This window comes from Choristoneura fumiferana, chromosome 30, assembly GCF_025370935.1.
Source record: "Choristoneura fumiferana chromosome 30, NRCan_CFum_1, whole genome shotgun sequence".
Classification (NCBI taxonomy): Eukaryota; Metazoa; Arthropoda; class Insecta; order Lepidoptera; family Tortricidae; genus Choristoneura; species Choristoneura fumiferana.
Genome location: NC_133501.1, coordinates 9,085,525 through 9,105,459, shown reverse-complemented (window position 1 = coordinate 9,105,459; position 19,935 = coordinate 9,085,525). Strand labels below are relative to the sequence as shown.

The following is a 19,935-nucleotide window of genomic DNA, read 5'->3' as shown; positions in this document are numbered from 1 at the left end:
GCTATAAAAAGATCCGGCTCAGCATATCGCTGGTGATTGAAACAGCATGGTCTAAGTTTAACTGGCATTAAGATTAGATGCTTGCATTGCTAGTGATTGAAAAGTGATTATTATAATATCAACAAGCTTCACGTAACCAAATGTGTGCGCTCTATGTTTTGCTGTATTGATAACTTATACTTATTCAATAACAAATAATTGGCCGAGCGAAAGATTAGGGAATCGACAAAGCAAATCAATGGACCCGTAAAAAAGAGTTTGTATAGTGCGGAAAAATGCAAAAAGGCCAAAAAGAGGACGGTTCACACGGCCGCCGAGGTGAATTTTGCACAAGCTCACGTGTTCACTGTAGGGACCATGTCATCGGCACAAAGAACTGCATTAGAAAACTGATTCCTTTTCCTTGAAATCCTTTCAGGATAAATTTGCGAGATCTAATAATTATTCTCATTTAAATCATCTCAAAATAAATAATGGTTTGCCTAATGGCTCTCAAGAAGAGGGCTGGGTATTTAGAAATTAAGAAAATTAAATTTAAAATTACATTGCATGAATTTTCGATGAAGAAAACATCAGTGAGTGTGAGTACTCAATTGGCACTGGCCCGCGTGGAACTGCGGCAAGCCTTCTCATTCCAGAGAGCTTAGGCTAAGCTGCTCCTACTACCTGGTACCTGCGTGGAATGTATAGGTACAATATAGACGAGATGATGAATATTATTCTTGACTAGAACATATTTATTACGTTGATAAAACATTGATTGAGATGATAACTTTGCACAACGCTGAAAACAGTGCAGCCCATTATATGTATTGCTAGTCCTCCTACGTTTGGAAAGTTAGCAATAGTTACGTTAAAGTTGTGTAAGTTGCTTACCTTGTAATTTTCTCTCTGTATTGCTTACTATTTCTATAAAGAGTCATTGTAGTACATAAATTATTGTATTGTAAAGGTCACATATAATGAGTTACAAGAAGGTCGGTATACGTATATTACTGGAAGCTATAAAACCTATAGTCTTAAAAACCATCTACGAGGTAATCACGTTATTCCCACTTGGAGCATGGTTACATTACAGTAAAAAGTTGCGATAATAGCCGTACGCGGATGTTCAAAGCGGACAAAATAACACAACAAACAGCCAGGTTCTACAGCCTTATGTACAAATGGACCAACCTCTTTTGCGCTCGAGAATATATACTCTTGATTCTTATGGTAGGGTTAACAAGATTATTTTGGAGTGTGTATGGTTCGGTGGTGTAGATAGGCGCGGGAGCAAATCGTGGTTGGTTCTCACGACGCGCACAGGTGCGCATCCGGCTATCTCGGCGCAGGCGCAGGATTTGAATCAGTTTAGTGTGAAGCGTTCTAATTATGGAGACGAAACAAAGCTTCATTTCGGCGTGTAAACATGCTGAAGATTTCATCTCAATATTTACTCGAGCTGTTTTTAAATAACATTAATAATATCTATTGACAATATTTGTGACAGTGATATCTACAGTTTTCGGAAAAATGCGTCTTGTGTACTTATTTCTTGTGTAAAAAATATTTATATTCACTTCAGGATCTGTCTTTAACCCTTTCTTGCCATTGTATCATATTATGATCCATAACTTTAAATTCTTTTTGTGTTTTTTCTCAGTTATTTTTGTTAGCTCTACAAGAATCCAACAAGCATTTGAATTCATTACACTTGTTTGAATTCAGTACACTTGTTTCAACTTGCCAAGAAAAGGGTTTAAACGTTAAGATATTCACACAGCTAAAGTGTTTGTATTATAACTGTCAGCTATAGGTACGGTCAGCATCAAAAGTAGCTGTTGTTCTTTTTTACTCTGTCACATTAACACATTTGTCAATCTTGGTATGGCGCTAAGTACGGGCTGTAAACCGACAATACAAAGTAACCACAGCTACTTTTGATGCTGACTGTGCATAGCCACATCAAATTTAAGCTTACGGCTTTCTTGCTGCGACTCTCCTTTCTCTGTTTATCAATTATATTAAATGGTTATCATTTCTATTATTCTAACAGCCGTTACCATTGACTTTACATATTACTATCACGAAGTTTTCGATTGAACATCTTGTCATGACCATTTTGAAGCGCCTAGGGACAATGATAAGGCAATGTCATGACGTCACTCGCTAGATAGGAAACCGATCGCCTAATTCCGAGTGCAGTGTAGTTAGCTCGATGGCTCAGGGGCAGCAAAGGGCGTCTAGACAACAGATGGTTCACGGTTCAAATCTCACGCGGTGAGATTCATCTTTTTCTATTTATTAAAAGTATAAGTACTAGTAGTAAGATGGATTGGGTAGCACAAAATAATTATTTAAATAATGAAATAAGTTTAAAAATGGTCATTACGTTTCTCGTCTTAAGCTAAGGACGGACGGGTGTCGGTCAGTGTACACCTTATCTTGGAAATGTACCCGACACATTAAAGACATTGAAGTAATTAAGTTACTTTAGTTTAATAATTTAATTGTTTTTGGTTTTTGTGACAAAGGGGTAAGTTCAACAAACTTTTGCAATCTTTGATCTCATTTCCCGTAATTCCAAGAGACAGTTGTGAGTGACAGACGCTCTTTTGTTTTAGCGTAAGGACATGCCCTTTGGGATCAGGTGGAGGTCGTTTAGTTTAGCGCTAAATAAACTTTAAATTTGGACGCTAGCCGGTGGCAGGCGGATAGGCAAGGATCCCTGACGAAGTCTAAATCCTTCCTGGCGCTCAACTGTAGTGATAAGTAGCTAGTAATAAGTTAGTTGTAAGTAGTGATCTAATCGATCCCTTAATTCTATAAGTTAAGTTAACCTTAAGTTCCAGTCACTGATACTGGTAGTGCTTAAATTTAAAATTAGTCAAATCAATATAGTGTATTAGTGTTCATAGTAGTATTTCTTTTATTTCCTACTCGGCAACCCATAACAAAATAGCGCCCAACGTTAAAATTTAATGGGTTGACGAACGGTTTTTATTTATCCCTATTAAATAAGTTACATAGTTTTATTTGTTAATTACTCGTACCTTACATATTATGTACCGGTTCAGTTGATATATTTTTTTACCACTGTAGTATATTAAGCCGTATTAACGTTGGTGGCCGTGATAACGTAAAACGTGTACCATTGTTATTTATATGTAAAACTTTCGACACTACCTACCATAATTGTTTTGATCTAAAGTGTAAGAATTATTTTTAGCATATAAATTCATTCGTTGTAGCAATCGATTACTCGTTCTAATTGTATTATAAACCAATTTGTTTTCTCTAGCACTACGCGTATTAACGTTTATTTATACTTATATCCAAAAATTTTGTAACCGATATTATTATTTGAAGTTAAGGGTAAACGTACCTTTCGTTACACTTAATATAATTCCTACTTTAATTTACGGTTAGTTGTTTTTTGGAAAATTTTTAGGAATTTTATAGTTAGGTACCTGCGCATTGGTGGTTTTTAATGCTAATCTAGAGCATACATACTTTGATTGCTGCCGTTTTAGGTAACTTAAGTTTAGGCATTTAAGTGCGTGAATATTAGTGCTTGTTTTTAGGTACATATTTCTTTCACGAGACCAAATTGAGGTCTTGTGTTGTATATTTACGTTGTTATTGTGTAAAAGTTTTGTCCACTGTTGCATCCCACTGCTGAGCATTTGCTGCTTGATGTTAAGACGACAGCGCATTAATAGTAAGTGTTACTGAGGCGGGAAACAAAATAATCGTTTTTTTTTTCCTTTTCTAAATTACGACTTAAAACTACCCTCACATTTTAAAGTATATTTTGGTACTATATAGTTTGCAACACATTGTTCGTTAACATGGACCCTAATCTGTTGTTGAAGGATGAGCTGGAATATGAGCTAGAGTGTCGAGGCATTACGCTGAAGGCCAATGCGCCGGTTCTAAAAAAGTTGCTCAAAGAGTTGTTGTGTAGTGAGCAATCGGGGGATTTCACACGTGAAATTAAAATACCACAGCATAGGGCGCAAAAAGTTGACTTCGAGCTTGAGATTTGTTCGGCGAAACTTAACACGTTATCTAATTATGTTTCAGAAATAGTGGGTAAGCCAGACAAAGCTTTATTTAAACGGTTAATTTCCAGGCTACATCACATTGAAAATAGGTTACATTTAGTACCACAAGACTCAGAAGACCACGGTATAAAGAAAGATGGGCTAAAACAGCAATGTCAACTTCTGTTAGACAAGCTGGTAGTGCAGGATGACCTAGATGAGGAGGAAAATTTAACGGCTGATGATAAACGAGTATTGCATGAGACTTTAGGTGTCTTGGGAGAAAGGATAGTTAAGAATTTAGAAACGAATAAGGATATACCAGGGTCTTCTAGTGATGAACGATTTGGTACTAAAGATTTAAGGTTTCCTGAGACTAACGGGAACCGCAATGTCAGTTTTAATTTAGGCAAGTGGGGAGATGAGAGGGGAAGCCGCGGTAGACTACTTCGAACCTCGACGGTTGAAGATGACTTTCCAAAGCGAAAATTAGTCCCTATTTATCAGTGGGGTATTAGATATTCTGGTAGTAATTTAAGTATTAATGCATTTTTGGAACGAGTATCCGAACTTAAGGATGCTAGGAATGCTACTGATTATGACCTATGGCGTTACGCGATCGATTTCTTTGAGGGTGAGGCGCTCATCTGGTACAGAGCTAATAAAGAGTATGCCAGTAATTGGGAGGACTTAGTAGTCTTACTAAAAAGAACTTTCCAGAAACCGTTCTATCAGGAGGAACTTTTGACAGAAATAAACGCGAGAACTCAGGGAAGTGATGAATCGGTCGTAATTTATATAGCGGTCATGCAAAACATGTTTAATAGGCTTCCGGTCAAAATTTCTGAACAGGAAAAATTATCGATAATACTGAAGAATTTACAACCTTATTATCAAAGAGCGGTGTGCAGAGACGAATTTTGCTCAATACCAGATTTAATCAATGTTCTTAGGGTAGTAGAGAGAACGAAAGTGAATTGTGATAATTTTGAGAAACCAAGGTCCTTCAGGAACTCATTAGAACCCGATTTGGCTTATCACGCAGACTACAGTAACGAGGGTGATCCAGAAATGGTTAAAGTAGACGATATTGGTAATGGTGCTGGCAGTGTAAAGCGATGCTGGAATTGCAGGGAAAGAGGACATTTATTTAGGGAATGTGGTGTACCGAAACAGCGATTATTTTGTTATAAATGTGGACGCTTTGGTGTGACATCTAAAGATTGCGATTGTTCGGGAAACCCACAAGGGAGAAGCACAAATTCTGCCAATTAGGTTTCTCCCCTAGTAACAATAGTAAGGAGTGGCAGGAATGGTTAGGTGTAGTGTCAAAATATTTTTCTCGCACTGATGGAGAAATATGCCCTGTACTAGTAAATAAACATAATGACAATAGGGCTTACATAAGGATAAGTATCTTAGACAACGAATTTGTAGGTCTTCTCGATTCAGGGGCAAATCGTACGGTAATTAATAAGGAGTTCTCCGATGTTCTAACGTCCATAGGTTTGAGGGGCACGCGCATTAAACGTTTCCAGGTGGCGACCGCTGATGGAGCGCCTCATGATGTTAAGGAAATTTTTGACATGCCAGTTATGTTGGATGGTCAACTTAGGGTGATTCCGGCAATTGTTATGCCTAGGTTGAGTCAACAATTGATTTTAGGTAAAGATTTTTTTGATGATTTTGGAATCTCTTTAAAATTCAAGAATCATGATAGTTTTTTAGTTAAACTTGATGAGTTGGCAGTTAAAGAACCAGTTATATGGTCAAGGGAGGATTTGACTGAGGAGCAAAATAATCGCATTACTGTTCTAATCAGCAAAATGAAGGACACAATAGGTAAAGGTTTAGGTAGGACACATATATTGAAACATCACATAGACACAGGTGAAAATAAAGCGGTCCATCAGAAACAATACAACTTCTCTCCGGTAATTAAAGCAGAAATCACCAAAGAACTTGACAAAATGTTAAGAGATGATGTGGTGGAACCGTCACATAGCGCTTGGTGTTCTCCAGTATTATTGGTCAAGAAGCCAAATGGGGACAATCGTTTATGCTTGGACAGCCGACAATTGAATAAGGTTACCAAAAGAGATACTTATCCTTTGCCAAGGGTTTCAACTGTTATAGACAATCTTAGAAATGCAAAGTTCTTGACTACCATTGATCTCAAGTCAGCATTTTGGCAAATCCCATTAGAGGACAGCAGTAAAGAAAAAACGGCATTCGCTGTGCCCGGGAGAGGTCTGTTTCAGTTTAAGGTGATGCCGTTTGGTTTAGTAAATGCCTCCCAGACTCAGCAACGGTTGATGGACATCTTGTTTCATTCAAATGACGATAAAGTCTGGGCATATTTAGATGATATAGTGATATGTTCTTCAACATTTGATGAGCACATGGCCTTAATTGAGAAGGTGATGAATATTTTACATACAGCACAATTGACTATAAATGTAGACAAGTGCAGGTTTGCCAGGGAAAGTTTAAGATACTTGGGATATGTCATTGACAAAAGAGGATTAAGGACTGATCCTGAAAAAGTGGCGGCAATAATCAACTTCCCTAGGCCTAGAAATTACACGGAGTTAAAGAGGTTTATCGGATTAGCTAGCTGGTACAGGAGATTTGTCGAGAATTTTTCCATCATCGCATCTCCACTCCATGATTTAACTAAAAAAAAAAAAACAAGAGATTAGTTTGGACTAGTGAGGCAGAATCGGCGTTCCTGAAGCTTAAGACACTTTTAACAACAACACCAGTGATCACTTGTCCCGACTACTCAAAGCCGTTTGTTATACAATGTGATGCTTCAAACAATGGCATAGGTGCGGTATTGTGCCAAAAAAATGAAGAGGGCGAACAACCGATTGCATATTTGAGTAGGAAGCTCAATGATAGAGAGCGAAAGTATTCAACGTCGGAAAGAGAGCTACTGAGTATGGTTTATGCAATAGAGAAATTTAGGCCTTACGTAGATGGTGTTCACTTTACCGTAGTTACAGACCATAGTGCGTTGCAGTGGCTTCATAAGATGAAAGACCCACATGGGCGATTGGCCAGATGGGCGATGAAGCTACAACAGTTTAGTTATGATATTGTGCATAGGCCAGGTAAAGCACATACAGTACCTGATGCTCTATCCCGAGGGGTGGATAAGGATACGAATACAGAAATAATTACTATAGACATCTTGGAAAAACACAAGGATGAGTGGTATAGAGGCAAAGTTAGGGACGTATTAAAGCAAGAAGAACCATCTGAATGGAGGGTTTTGAACAATTTGCTGTATAAAAAGGTTATATTAAGCCAGTTTCCTAATTCTATACACGACTGGAAGCTTTACATCCCGGAGGCGTTGAGAACTAAGGTGCTTAAAGAATGTCATGACGACATTACGGCTGGACATTTAGGAATCAGGAAAACTTATTTTAAGATTAAACAGCGATATTTTTGGCCAAACTTGCTTCAACAAGTGAAGCAGTACATACAGCAATGCGAGATTTGTGCCAAGCACAAAGTGTCGCAGCAATTACCTGCTGGACTTATGGGACGACACAGAGAGGTTCAGTATCCGTGGCAAATAATATCTTTGGATTTAATGGGACCTTTCCCGAAGAGTAAGAATGGTAACACCATGCTTTTAGTCATAACGTGTTGGTTCAGTAAGTTTGTGCTATTGTTTCCGTTGAGGACAGGAAAGGCTGACAAGATTTGTGAGATAGTGGAGAAGCAATTCCTGTTGTTTGGTGCTCCCCAGTCAATTATTTGTGACAACGGTAAACAATTTAACTGTCAGCTCTTCAAAGATATGGCGGCAAAATATAACAGCAAGCTGTGGTTTACGCCCAGCTATCATCCTCAGAGTAATCCAACAGAACGCGTTAATCGTGTTGTAGGTACGATGATTGCTACGTATACACAGCCAGGGAAACACAATACGTGGGACAATTATCTACCAGAGATAGGGCATGCTATTAGAACTGCGGTACATGAAACGACAGGCTACACACCGTCATATTTATTCTTTGGTCGAGAAACCACTGTGCCAAACTTCACAACGCCAGGGGCAGATCAGGTGGTATATAGTCCTAATGATAGACATGAAATTAACGTCACGGAGTTCATTAAGCAGTTAGAGTCCAGAAATAGAAACAATATCAAGGTTCAAAGTCGCTTGCGAGCAGCTCATGAGCAAAGTAGTCAGCGGTACAATAGTAAGCGTAGATCGAGTGCAGACTTTAAGATAGGAGATACAGTCTGGAAAAAGACCAAGCTATTGTCGAATGCACCCAACAAGTTTATGGCGAAATTAGCTCCCAAATTTGAAAAGGCCATCATTATTGATAAGTTGTCAAATAATATATTTCGTTTAAGCAACCCGTCGGGCAAAGTGTTGGGTAACTGGCACGTGAAAGATCTAAAACCTCTATCATGGTAATAACAAATAAAAAAAAAAAAAAAAAAAATACCATGGCATTTTTTTTATTGAGGGAGGAGGTACATGTCATGACCATTTTGAAGCGCCTAGGGACAATGATAAGGCAATGTCATGACGTCACTCGCTAGATAGGAAACCGATCGCCTAATTCCGAGTGCAGTGTAGTTAGCTCGATGGCTCAGGGGCAGCAAAGGGCGTCTAGACAACAGATGGTTCACGGTTCAAATCTCACGCGGTGAGATTCATCTTTTTCTATTTATTAAAGTATAAGTACTAGTAGTAAGATGGATTGGGTAGCACAAAATAATTATTTAAATAATGAAATAAGTTTAAAAATGGTCATTACGTTTCTCGTCTTAAGCTAAGGACGGACGGGTGTCGGTCAGTGTACACCTTATCTTGGAAATGTACCCGACACATTAAAGACATTGAAGTAATTAAGTTACTTTAGTTTAATAATTTAATTGTTTTTGGTGTTTTGTGACAAAGGGGTAAGTTCAACAAACTTTTGCAATCTTTGATCTCATTTCCCGTAATTCCAAGAGACAGTTGTGAGTGACAGACGCTCTTTTGTTTTAGCGTAAGGACATGCCCTTTGGGATCAGGTGGAGGTCGTTTAGTTTAGCGCTAAATAAACTTTAAATTTGGACGCTAGCCGGTGGCAGGCGGATAGGCAAGGATCCCTGACGAAGTCTAAATCCTTCCTGGCGCTCAACTGTAGTGATAAGTAGCTAGTAATAAGTTAGTTGTAAGTAGTGATCTAATCGATCCCTTAATTCTATAAGTTAAGTTAACCTTAAGTTCCAGTCACTGATACTGGTAGTGCTTAAATTTAAAATTAGTCAAATCAATATAGTGTATTAGTGTTCATAGTAGTATTTCTTTTATTTCCTACTCGGCAACCCATAACAATCTTTCTTCATGTTGCTGCCTCTAACAAATATTTTTGCTAATTGACCAACAGCTTAGTAGCTTAGTAGGGTAGGGGGTTTACATTCAAAGTCAAAATCAAAATATCTTTATACAATTTAGGCTATAACAAGCACTTATGAATATAAATAAATACCTAGTAGTAGTAGTACCTAACCTACCCTAAATCACCACACTTAACTACACAAACAAGCAAAAGTAACTGGTCCTTTTCCATGAAAAGATGAATCGTTCTTTAGTTAAATACATAGTTCCATGCGTGTATAAAGGAATCTTTGTCGAACGATGGAGACTATATGTAAGTAGTCGCACGTAGCACTAAGTAGGTATGTGGAAGACTCAAGAATTGTTGAACCAAATCTTTGGATAGTAGCTATAACACAAAGGCGCTTTCTTAGTCTGTGTTTTTAGGAATTTCAAAAATAGACAGGCCGATCCAAGAGGAAGGTGTCGGCGGGCAGCGTAGAGACGGGGCGCGTCGCTAGTAACTTATAATCTGAACTCCGCCCTTCATAAAACAGCTTAGTAGAACACAGGAAGCTTCGCCTTCAACGTCAACATTCCAATTAGGATTATGTACCTACAGGCTACTCAAAATTCCCTTGGTGTGACTGTTTAGCTATACAACCCCTTGGTATGGTATACCTAACTGAACATCTTAAATTATCATATCGTTGGGATAAAAAGTAGAGTCCCTCACAGGTGTGCATCCGGCGGAGGCTGCGGTCATCTAGTGAGTGATACTCCGTACGACAAATCGTTTGCACAGCTGAGACATGTCGCATTTGTTTATTTAGTACCTACCTAAAAGGCAACCAGTTACATACTAATCTTACTTATCTTACTTTATGAAGAAAGTTAATGTGGTAAAAATAAGCTGTTGAGCTTACAGTCGGTTAAAATTTGGCTTTGCATTAGGTATAGGCTGTTTAAGAGACAGTGGGTGTTAAATAATAGCGTCATTATCACTGACTGTCTAACTCTAGATATTTATTTCAATACAACATTCTTTATAACTACCAACTACTAACTAAGTAATGAGCTAATAGCATAATCCCTACTTATGGTCAGCTGTTGTTCGAAAGTAGCTTTAAAGTTATTTTTTTATAGAACTACATATAAAATACTAGGTAGAGCTATTTCTATTTAAATTTTTGCTTTTGCTTGTTGAGTTGCTTGCCGGATTTATTCACAATTGGTACGTATAGGTATTTCGGAACCGGTGTGGTAGAGTTAAGTTACCTAATTGTTAATAAGTTATTCAAGTACCTAACGTATTTGCTCTAGTCAATTACAAACTAAATAAGAACACAATCGTCAGGGATAGTGTAAACCCGCCTAAGTAATTACCATTTCATAATTTCGCGTGCCCGACAAAAATTTCCAGTTATTTCTCCAAATAAATTCGTTGAAATAAAACAAATATGAATTTAAACCAATTCCTTGTAAAAGTTCACGGAGAGCAAGTACGTGGTATTTAAGCGGACTCTGCACTGTAATATTCGATGATATAAAAGCCAAAGTTCGCATACTCTTCGCTAGTCATACCGTATTTTTTGTCCGAAACATCGTTTGTCATATTTTTTTCCCACTGAAACCTTGAATTTTTCTGAATAATTTAAATGGTCATTCTATAAAAAACTATAGGTTAGGTAAGGTTTGGTTTATAAAATTTTGAACAATTATTGGATTCAGAGAAAAAAGAGTTATGACAAACGATAATTCTGACGAACATTACATTCGGACCTTCAATAAGTATGCGAGCCGATATGGACCCATTAACCGGGTCCATACACAGCGAAGCGACATGCAAGTGCACGGCAAACTGTAAAAGTAGAGTTTTATACTTAGTGCCATCCACGAAGACGCGAGATTTTGTCAAAATTAGACATTAATGACATTGTAATAAGAACCACGACTCATCGTGAATGACTACCTTTAAGATAGTCGCGTTAGTTCTGGTTTTCGCCACGTTAATTGTGATCTTTATTGCAAAAATACGCAAAATGTAAATTGATATCAGCGCCATCTAGTGTACATGATGAAAATCAGTAAGTTCCCTCCGTAGCAACAATCAGGTTCGGTTTGCCTTCGTCTCCACGGATAGTCTAAGAGGTGGCAGGAATTTTAAAACGATCATGGAAACGGTTAGACTCATTTTTATGTGTTGTAGAGTGGTCTGCTGATGTGAATAATTTTGGTCTGCCTGCTCTCAGTGGGTGCAACTTTGAGATATAGCTCATCAAAGAGGCTTTATTGTTGCGAAAAAAAAACGATAACAGAAATGGTTAGTTTAGTACATATTCAAAGTATGGCGTCTCCTCATGTGAAACGAATTGGTCTGCCTGCTCTCAGTGGTTGCATTTCGGAGCTATGACGCGCGCAAGTCGCTTTATTGTTGTGAAAAAAAAACGATAAGGGAAATGGTCAGTTTTGGAACCAATTCCAAGTATGACATCACCGCCGCTGAAACAAGTTGGTCTGCCGGCTCTAAGTGGTTGTATTTCAGAGCTATGATGCTCGCAAGATGCTTAATTGTAAAGAAAATTCAAGGTAATGGTAATCAATAAAATAAATCTCAGAGACCGTTAGTACTAGAAAGCTGTAATTTGGTATAAATTACCTATCTATCACGCCAACAAAGTGGTAAAATAAAAAAGAATAAAAAAATTTTTTTAGGTTACCTCCCATAGACATAAAATGAGGGTGATTTTTTTTTCTCAACTAACCCTGCATTGTGGGGTATCGTTGGATAGGTCTTTAAAACCAATGGGGGGTTGCTGAGACGATTTTTCGATTCAGTGATCTGTTTGTGAAATATTCAACTTTAAAGTGAAAACTTTCATCAAAATCGAGCGTCTCCCCCTCTAAAATCTAAACCGTTGGGTGAAAAAATTCGGAAAAATTAAGGATGGTAGTAAGTATATCAAATTTACAAGAAATATTATAACGACTAAGATTGTTTGAGAATTTGTAGTAGTTCAAGAGTTACTAGCAGCCTAAGGTATAAAACATACCTAAACTTGAAAGATTCCGTACACAATACGAAATCCTTAGAAAAATATTAAGTACTTGATTTTTTCGTAATGGCTACGGAATCCTTTCTTGGGCGTATCCGATACGCTCTTGGCCGGTTTTTAATAATTCACCTTACTTATATAAAATAATGTAATCAGCTTTGGTAACAAAGATGGGGATTTCGTAATCGATTCCTGATTTCACGATTACTTGATTTTTCTTTGTAATCCTCTACTGGGTATCACATCAAGTGAAACGGTGAATTATCATTTTATATTAAGGAGTCCGTATTCATTTATACAAATATTAGAAGCAACAAAGTCCCACGGCGAATGGCTGAAGTAGAAACGTTTTGGTTTGATGCAACCGGGCTTTGTCTGAGGCCAACACGTGGGCGGCTCTGGGGGTGTTGTATGACACCGTGGTCGCTTCATTCTGCACTGGGGGGACTGAGAGGGTTCGGCAGCACCCGGAGCATCAGAGCAGCCCTATTAAGGGTGGTACTGCTCTCTTTGCTTAGCCTTGGAAGGGGCTAGAAAAGGTGTCCTGAAAAAAGCTCACGCCAAACACACGGAAGGTGTAGTGTAACCGCGGCTGCCTTCGCATCTTAAAACACGTGATCGAAATAAAATAAATAATAATAATACTATAAATCAATCGGAAATGAGATTTGGTGCATGGAACGTGCGAACTCTTCTTGATCGTAATGACAACGCCTGCCCAGAGCATAAGACCGCCATTGTAGCTCGGGAACTCTCTCGCTATAATATCGATAGAGCTGCTCTCAGCGAAACACACCTTGCTGATGAGGGTGAGCTGGTGGAGTAAGGTGGCGGGTATACATTCTTCTGGAAAGGACTCGCCTCGACCGAGCCGCGAAGTCAGGCGTAGGATTTGCGGTTCAAGGATCAACTCATTAAGAAGTTACAAGAGAATCCGGTGCACATCTCGGACCGCGTGATCACTTTGCGCCTTCACCTGGATAACACTACTACCTTTATGTTATCATGTTGTATGTTGGATAAGCTCCGTGGAGTCACTGTATAGAGAGTGTACGACCTAGGGAGCAGATCCTTTTGTTAGGTGATTTCAATGCCAGAGTCAGACAGGACTTTATTGCATGGCCTAATGTTCTAGGTAGACACGGAGTAGGCAGAATGAACGATAACTGATAGCTGCTACTAAATTTCTGTGCACAATTTCATCTTGCAGTTACAAACGCAATGTTCAGACTTCCCGCTAAGCATTAAAACACGTGGATGCATCCAAGGTCCAAACACGCATCTGATAGATTATGCCATCGTACGCCAAAGGGATGTTTCCCAAGTCCTAATCACCCGTGTCATGCGTGGTGCACACTTCTGGACCGATCATAGGCTTGTTGTGACGAAACTTCGTCTCCGCCTCCATCCTCCTTGCCTTGTATATCTGGTAGAACTAAGCCGACGTCTCTAACCGTTGACAGGCTTACGGATCTCGGGATCAAGGAAAATATACTATGACTCTTGATTGCTGCGTTGCCTCTTTCTAATAAGATCATGGCGATCTTGATGCTGATTGAGGTCTGAAAGTCCAAAACCAAAACACGAGGATTGGATTGATGAGAATGATGGAGTCCTTAGAAAGGCGATTGATAACCGACGTCCTCTACAGCAGCACAGGGGTACCAATTCATACAGTATGGCGAAGATCAAAAGTAGTACCTGGAGCTACGCAGACTAGCTCGGGAAACAAAAGACAAGTGATGGCAAGACAAAGCTCGCTATTTGCAGTGGCTTGCAAATACTAATCAGCTAGGGAAGTTCTATGGTGAAATTAAAAAGCTAATCGGCACGACTTCACTTGCAAAAGTCCACTTAAGCCTGTTAGTGGCGAAGGCCTTTTTAAAGGTAAGGAAGAAGTGCTGATGCGATAGGCAGAACATTTCAACTCTCTGCTGAACGTAGATAGGTCGGTTGACCTGGAACACGTTCGCTCAATTTCCCAACTTCCTATTGACATAAAGCTGGACTAGCCGCTGAGACAAAGCAAGGTTGTTCTGCTAAGTATTAAGCAACAAAAAAATAAGCGCGCGGTCGGCATTGATTTTATACCGGATGAACTGCTCAAATACGGCGTTGAGGAATTGCATACGGCCGTATGGGAGCTCTTTCAGCTGATGTGGAGAGAAGAGAGAGTCCCGTCAGCCTTGAAAGTCTTATATAAGAACAAAGGAGTACTTCTCTGATGTAAGTCCCGGGGAAAATATTTGCCCGAGTCCTAATGAACCGCCTTAAGGAACTTTCTTAAAAATATTGCCTGAGACTCAGTTTGGCATTCGACCTAATTCGCGTAACGTGTCCGCACCACCGAAATTGTCACCGCATGAGGTAGGACTCAATGCCACCTACATTGGCCTGCGCAGCAGCACTTCCGTATTCCGCACACGAATCAGACCATTTGATCCTTCAAAGTTTTCTGAGGCATCTTAGGTAGAAACGGTCTAGCATCGAATGTGCCTGCGATACACCATCCACGCTTCAGCAGAGTACAATAAGTTAGGAACGACCATGGACATATACACAGAGATTTTTACGACTAGTTTAAGGTCATGCGTACGGAAGAGCTTGAAATCCAATTTATATAATGCTGCAGCTGCAGCTCCGATTTGGCTGTTAATCTGGGCGCTATTTTCTCACTGCGGCAATTACAGGAAAAGAACAGAGAGCAAAGCCGCCGCATGTGCATCTGCTTCGTCGATCTCGAGAAAACCTTTGATAGTGTCCCTCGAGAAGCTCTATGGGTGATCACAGTAAGATAGGATGCACAGAAAACTTTGTGAGACTTCTCCGACTCCTGCATGACGACATGCAGTGCTGCGTCGCTCTCGAGAGTGAACAATCAAACTTCTTACCCGTTACCGGTGGGGTGAAGCAAGGTTGTGTGCTAGCGCGTGTGGGTGTGAGCTTGACGCCGAGATTAACAGCCGAATCGGAGCTGCAGCTGCAGCATTCGGTAAGTTGGATTTCAAGGTTTCTGTTCGCATGACCTTAAACTAGTCACAAAGATCTCTGTGTACATGTCCATCGTCCTTCCTAACTTATTGCACTCTGCTGAAGCGTGGACCGCGTATCACAGGCACATCCGCAAGCTAGACCGTTTCCACCTAAGATGCCTCCGAAAAGTTTGAAGGATCAAATGGTCTGATCATGTACGGAATACCGAAGTGCTGCGCAGAGCAAATGTAGGTAGGTGGCATTGAGTCCTACCTCATGCGGCGACCACTTCGGTGGAGCGGACACGTTACGCGAATGTCAGAGCAGCGGGTGACGAAGCGCGTCTTCTGGTCAGAACTTGAGGATGGCAAGCGTAAGCATGGCGGGCAAGTTTTGAGGTATAAGGACGTGCTAAAGAGAACCATGAAAAGTTGCACCATAGTGCCGTCTCAGTGGGAGAACGAGGCCGCTAACCGACAGGAGTGGAGAGCTAAGGTGAAGGCTAAACCTCCACGACTTTGAACTGAGACGGCGCTGTGACTTATAACCAAGCGCGATAATCTGAGAGCCCGACTATCTGCGGCAATCAGTTATAATTATAGTGTAATCAGCTTTGGTAACAAAGATGGGGATTCGTAAACGATTCCTGATTTCACGACGCTTCAACTCCGACTGTGTTTCATGCGCTTGCAAGTGGCACTTAGCCAAACTTCTTAGAGAAGACTTCTTATACAAGTAAGTTGAATTAACAAAAACCGGCCAAGAGCGTATCGGACACGCCCAAAAAGGGTTCCGTAGCCATTACGAAAAAATCAAGTCCTTAATATTTTTCTAAGGATTTCGTATTGTGTACGGAATCTTCCAAGTTTAGGTATGTTTTATACCTTAGGCTGCTAGTAACTCTTGAACTACTACAAATTCTCAAACAATCTTAGTCGTTATAATATTTCTTGTAAATTTGATATACTTACTACCATCCTTAATTTTTCCGAATTTTTCACCCAACGGTTTAGATTTTAGAGGGGGGAGACGCTCGATTTGATGAAAGTTTTCACTTTAAAGTTGAATATTTCACAAACAGATCACTGAATTGAAAAATCGTCTTAGCAACCCCCCATTGGTTTTAAAAGACCTATCCAACGATACCCCACAATGCAGGGTTAGTTGAGAAAAAAAAAATCACCTCATTTTATGTCTATGGGAGGTAACCTAAAAAAATTTTTTTATTCTTTTTATTTTACCACTTTGTTGGCGTGATAGATAGGTAAATTTATACCAAATTACAGCTTTCTAGTACTAACGGTCTCTGAGATTTATTTTATTGATTACCATTACCTTGAATTTTCTTTACAATTATGCATCTTGCGAGCATCATAGCTCTGAAATACAACCACTTAGAGCCGGCAGACCAACTTGTTTCAGCGGCGGTGATGTCATACTTGGAATTGGTTCCAAAAACTGACCATTTCCCTTATCGTTTTTTTTCACAACAATAAAGCGACTTGCGCGCGTCATAGCTCCGAAATGCAACCACTGAGAGCAGGCAGACCAATTCGTTTCACATGAGGAGACGCCATACTTTGAATATGTACTAAAACTAACCATTTCTGTTATCGTTTTTTTTCGCAACAATAAAGCCTCTTTGATGAGCTATATCTCAAAGTTGCACCCACTGAGAGCAGGCAGACCAAAATTATTCACATCAGCAGACCACTCTACAACACATAAAAATGAGTCTAACCGTTTCCATGATCGTTTTAAAAATTCCTGCCACCTCTCAGTCTAGGAGCTTGATTACAAAATCTACAGTACAGACAGACTGCTGCTACAATCACATTATCACAGTGGTTATTGCTGGTTATTGCTTGTATTCCTGTGTCAATCAATCAGAATGACAAGTCCTATAGTTGAAATTAGCCAAGGGAAGTTACAGGGATATCAAAAAAAGACACTAAATAACAAGAATTATTATGGATTTATGGGAATTCCGTACGCTAAGCCACCTACAGGCGAGTTGAGATTTTTGGTAAGTCCTACCTTACTGTTTATCTAATCACGTTTAACGTAACGAGCGTATATTTTTTTTTTATGCTACCTATTTTTATTGCATAATTGTTTTCAGATATTTTATTGTAAATGGCAGCGGTGATCGTAGTCAGTAGAGACAGTGTTATAAATACTGGTACAAATAATGCATGCAGTAGCACACCAAAGGGCTGCGCGGCCGATATTCTCGTCACGGTTCGCGGATTCCAGTAAACTAGTCACACTAGTGCAAGTTATATTTCTGTACCTAAATTAAATGCTTAAATTGGGTCCAAATCTCTTACATAACCTTAATTTCAAATCATATTTAAAACTAAAATTTTAATCACCTTGAGTGGTTGAATCAACGTATTTTTGACATTTAAGGAACTCCAGTTATAATCTAATATTAAATAAATAAATAAATATCATTGGACACTTGACACCAATTGACCCAGTCCCAAACTAAGCAAAGCTTGTACTGTGGACATTAGTCAACGGATAAACATAGGTACTTATATAGATAAATACATACTTAAATACATCTTAAACACCCAAGACCCAAACAAACATTCGTATTATTCATACAAATATCTGCCCCGGCCGGGAATCGAACCCACCATAAAAGCACCATCTGCAAAAACATTAGGTAGATAGATAGGTACCTAATTGAATTAAAAAAAAGGCCATGACACGATGTTACGTTTGTTTTAGTATTTGAGGAGTGTCTTTTCAAAAGGGCTTATTTCCAGTTTTCTCTTTTTAGGGTTCCGGAGCCAAAATGGCAAGAACGGAACCCTTATAGTTTCGCCATGTCTGTCTGTCTGTCTGCTCAGGGACTATCAATGCTAGAAATCTGAAATTTTGCACGAATATATATGTAAACTATGCCGACAAAATGGTACAATAAAAAATAAATTTTTTTTAGGCTACCTCCAATAGATGTAAAGTGGGGGTGATTTTTTTTCTCATCCAACCCTATAGTGTGGGGTATTGTTGGATAGGTCTTTTAAAACCATTAGGGGTTTTCTCAGACGATTTTTCGATTTAGTGATATGTTTGCGAAATATTCAACTTTAAAGTGCAAATTTTCATTAAAATCGAGCGCCCCCCTCCCCTCTAACTGTGGGTGGAAAAACTAGAAAAAATTCAGGATGGTAGTAAGTATATCAAACTATCAAGGAAAACTATAACGGTTAAGTTTGCTTGAGAATTATAAGAGTAAATAGCAGCCTCAGGTATAAAATATACCTAAACTATGGAAGATTCCGTATAAAATACGAAATCCTTAGAAAAATATTACTTAATTTTTTCGTAATGGCTACGGAACCCTATTTCGGGCGTGTCCGACACGCTTTTGGCCGGTTTTTTAAACTAAAAATGTAGTTTTGCTGAAAATAGAAAAATACAAGTATTTTTTGAAGTTAAAGTTCTAAAATGTCCGTAAGTAGTTTTAATTAAAAAAAAAGTTCTAATTTCAAGGCTCGGGTCAAAACGGCCACGTTGTATTATAACTTTTGTAGATTTCGAAATTTGAAGCTGACTACTAAAAAATAAACAGGAAAAAAACATTAAAAACGTGATGTTCATTGGAATTTGCCAAAAGTAGTATAATTTTTTTATTACGATTATGACACCAAAATCATTTTAGATTTAACAATGATCGCTATATCGAAACCATAGCCATAGAAGCAATATAATATCTTATTTAATTGGATGAGGGTAATAGAAAGAAATAGTAAGTTATTCGAAAATCGCTAATTAAAACCTAACGAAATAGGTTTGTTACAACAAAACGGCTTAATTCCAAAAGTTCGCATCAAAAGAGCTTAACTCTGAAAAATGTATACTAATTTACGTAATTATAGAGGTAGATAAAGCAATGTTATGTAGTAGCCATAAAATTTATATCAACTACTTAAATACAATATCGAAAAATAAGTAATAATCTTAATGGAACCGTGGATTTGTTTCCCCAATTTCCCAAAAAAAGTTCAAAGTGGAAATAATGCCCTAGAAAAGACACTCCTCATTTATTCTACATATGTTACTTCGACATCGAAATCTTTTTGATAAAAGCTTAAGAATACGTTGTGGATGTTTACAGGCACCTGAACCACCAGAGCAGTGGGAGGGGGTACGGGATGCTAAAGACCTGTAACATCTGTGCTCAGTTCGACAGAGCGACCCAGGTCGTTATTGGAGACGAAGATTGTCTGTACCTAATGTGTACACCCCTGAGCTACCAAATAAGGGGAAAGGAGAGGGTACACTACCTGTGATGGTGTTTGTTCACCGGTGGTGGGTTCATGTATGGAGATGGCACGGACCCGACAAGCATGGGCCCGACTACCTCGTTGAACGCGACGTAATTTTAGTTAGCTTTAACTACACCGTCTCGGCATCCTGGGTTTCTATCTCTCGATTGCAAAGGTGCCCCCGTAATATGGGGCTCAAAGATCAAGTCCAAGCGCTCAAGTGGGTCCAGAAAATATTAGCCAATTCGGCGGAGACC

General features: G+C 39.1%; 1 protein-coding gene and 1 long non-coding RNA gene across 2 annotated transcripts in view; one reads left to right on the top strand and one right to left on the bottom strand.

Annotated features, from left to right (window-relative positions):
• The window catches only part of LOC141444852 (uncharacterized), a 121,665-nt gene that overhangs the window by 26,325 nt on the left and 75,405 nt on the right, over positions 1-19,935 (bottom strand). The gene's annotated exons all lie outside the window — the stretch shown is intronic.
• LOC141444861 (uncharacterized) lies at positions 8,750-9,347 on the top strand. Its single transcript, XR_012453229.1, has 2 exons — positions 8,750-8,963; positions 9,052-9,347. It is a non-coding gene; the product is annotated as an uncharacterized lncRNA (long non-coding RNA).